The 3,487-nt window shown below is 38.5% G+C and overlaps 1 pseudogene; it reads right to left on the bottom strand.

Moving 5' to 3' along the window:
• Window positions 1–754: 754 nt before the first annotated feature.
• Window positions 755–2,999, bottom strand: LOC103204546 (annotated as a pseudogene).
• Between the last annotated feature and the right edge of the window lie 488 nt (window positions 3,000–3,487).

Raw genomic sequence — 3,487 nt, 5'->3', positions numbered from 1 at the left:
TACCATCATACTTATTACATTACCAGAGTACAAAAATAGAGTAAGAGCAATGTTCACTGGACACAGCTTAAAGAAAGGAAAAGGAGTATATGGAGTAGCCAGCCGTTCCTGTATTGAAGAGGGGCAGGTAGAAACGTCTTAGCTATGGAGCTACTAAACCTGGTCTAACATTCAAAGACCACAGTTTTGAAGATCTGAATTGTGTTATTTAGTTCATAATGAAATCATTCCCTTCTGGAATATATTTGTAGTCTTGTTAAGGGTTATGTATACACACGCTGGTCACAGCAAGCAGATAAAATGCTCTTATCATTTCACAAACTATTCTCTGCTGGAAAAGAAGATGGAAGTTTTTGGGGTTTTTTTTTTCCCTTCTTGTTGCCTCCTGTTGTAGATGTTAATATTAATGAGTTCAGAGGACCCATTAATGCATTTTAATTAGTGCATAACAAGTGTCTGTTGCTTTGTATTTTGCTGGGGTAGGAAATTAAAAAAGGCAGTATTCTCTAATTGCACAAATTTCACTATTTGTGTTAGGCAGAAACAGTAACATTTAAACAAAATATGCAGCAGAAGATTTTTTCTGACTCAAAGGACCTGAATTCAGTTGGGAATGTCCCTTTAAGTTCATTTTGTTCTAGATAGTTTAAGAAAGGTCATTTCTCAGACCGTAGTTCTCCACGTCTAGATTTATAATTTAACGATGTGAATCCGTTTGTGAAACTAGAGCAATAAAGTCAACCAAAAAATGTTTTCACATCAAGGACATAATCAGAAAGTCTGTGTCACATCCCAAAGCCAAAATAATAATAATAATAATAGCAATAATAACTAATGAGCATGCAAACATGATGAATAATGTACCACTGCCAAGATTTTGCCAACAGTGGAGCTCAGCAATGCTGCCTTCCATTTCTCTGGTTCCTTTTCCAGAGCCAAGTTTCTGTGTCATGCCACCTCTTGGAGGAAGTCATCTTCCATCACATTTACCCACCATTCCACCACCCACTATTCCACTTGGACCACCAGGACCTTGATTACTACGCCTAATATCACTGTGATCATTACCACTACCTGTGGTTTCTCACTCTCTTGCAGCTCTTGTTCTTTTCCACATTTAAGCATACTTCCCCTTGAAACATATTTGGTTTTGCAATTCAGATTCTCTGAACAGGTTCAGAGTCATCAAAACTACAAAACCAAAATTTGGAAGCTTTCCTCAAAAACCCTTGGTAGTGATGCAAAGTTCCACAACGTTTCCAAAACTCATGTAGAATTGGAGAATTCTTTTAATTCAAAAACTCAAAATCAAAAATTAAAAAAAAAGAAAGAAAGAAAGGAAAAGACCAGGCTTACTGGTCTGATAGAGCCTGGTGAAACCCCTGAGACTATGGTCCCTAGCTAGTTACCCTTCAGGCCTGGAACTGAACTCACTCCTGTAGCTTACAGTCAAATAATAGACAGGCATATAGGGTGAACATTTACACTGGGTAGATACACTCCCTAGAACCATCATTCATGGAACAACAACAAAAAAAAAAAAAAACATTGCCATCTAGTTAATTCTGATTCATAGCGACCCCCACTGGGTTTCCAAGGCTGTAAATCTTTAAGGAAGTAGATTGCCTCATCTTCCTTCTGCAGAGCAGCTCGTGGATTTGAAGTGCTGACCTTCTGGTTAGCAGCCAAATGCCTTACCCACTACACCACCAGAGGTTCTCATGGGAGAATAGAAGGGCAGTATCTGCACAGGGAGATAGCTCAGGAGGCAGGAATGCACAGAAAAGAAGGACACAGGAAAGAGGTTACTGCAAGGAGGAAGTGGGAAGAGAGCTGTTACATTGTGGGGATTGCAGTCAATGTCATGAAACAAAACGTGTATGAACTGCTGTACAGAAAATGAATTTGCTGTGTAAACTTTCACCCAAATCACAATTAAAAATTTTTAAAAAATAAATAAACTTTATTCCCTAAAAAAAAGAAAAAAATTATTTTAGTTCATTTTCATCAATATCATGTGGCAAGTTACCAACAAATAGTTGATGACTGTCTGGATAGCAAATTAATCTACTTTGTCAGATTCATTCTGTTCAATATCTCTTCTGTCAGGTGTTGGTCTTCTAGGAGGAAAGCCAGGTTGTTCTTAGGTCATTGTTTACCTACCACGATGGCTGAGACTGAACTTCTGGTTTAGCTTCAACTCTTGGCTGTGAGACTGGTGCTTTAACATGGGGTAGAATTCCAGAGAAAGAAACAGTACCACTAGGAGCCAGGTTTTTACTGGTACAAAGCCCAGGAGACTTTGGTGGTTCTTGTGGCAGAGAACAGGTTCTGAAGGAGGAGGAGAAGTCTATTTCTCCTCCAATTCTTTTGTTTTTCTCCTCTACTTGATGTTTCAGTTCTTCAGTCTTTGTTTCAGATTCTGGCTCATGTTCAGACTTATGAGAGGATTCTTCCAAAGGTTCTTCTATGCCATTAGTCACAGGGTGAGCTGCATAGTAACCACTACTGGCATTTTCTTGCACAGATTAAGGAGATGGTTGCCTTTCCTCTTGTTTCCCTTCTACTTCATCTTCGGATTCTTCATCAAGTTCTGGTTCAGAACCACCAAATACTTCACCTTCAAAATGAAACATATTTGGAACAGAACCTTCAGGAACCATAACAAAGCTTTGCATGAACCTCTCTCCAGATGTCCACTGCTAGACAGCAAACCCATGACCTGGACAATTACTCCACTACTCAAGTTTGCATAAGCAGCCACATGACAAATTTTAGTATGACATCCATTGACGTTCAGAGATAATACTTTGTGGTATATCATTGTGGCCATAAACAGCTTCCTGGGGCATTCCACTAGCATCTACTTCGCCATGAATGTACGAGAAATTCCTGCCATAAGATCTGTGTAAATATTCTGGAGCTTTATTCAGCAATGTATAATATTGCTTCACAAACTTCCACCCTAAAAGCAGCAGACTAGGTTTCTCCATAACCATTTTTTTTTTTTTTTTTTTTTTTGCTGAACAATGTCAAATGCTCCAACAAACAGCAGAGGTAGGTAGGTCACACAGAGAGTCACTGAGAAGTGGCTACAGAAGATTCAAGTAGTCTTTGATCTTCATCAGTAAGTGCTTCAAGTCTCTTCACTTTCAGCAAGCAAGGTTGTGTCCTCTGCACATTGCAGGTTGTTAAAATAACCTTCCAGAAAGATTATCTCCAAGTACAATCGCATATGAATATGATATACTACCTCTTTTTATGTGTGCCATGTTCTTCTTCATACAGTCTCAGATTTTTTGTTCAGGATATAGATTGTATAAATAAGGTGAAAGGATACAACCCTGCCACACTTTTATTTTAAATTATTTTAAATCATACACTATAGCCTTCTTCTAGCCACTGTGCAAAATTATTTTGTTGTTTCTCCTTTGTAGTTGCAAAGACCATCCCCAGATGCACAAGTTCACCAGTAGTTTTCCATCTT

This window comes from Orycteropus afer, unplaced genomic scaffold (genome assembly GCF_000298275.1).
Source record: "Orycteropus afer afer isolate SDZICR_OR568_19922 unplaced genomic scaffold, OryAfe1.0 scaffold00252, whole genome shotgun sequence".
NCBI classification, from domain to species: domain Eukaryota; kingdom Metazoa; phylum Chordata; class Mammalia; order Tubulidentata; family Orycteropodidae; genus Orycteropus; species Orycteropus afer.
This window is presented reverse-complemented; position numbering and strand designations above follow the sequence as displayed.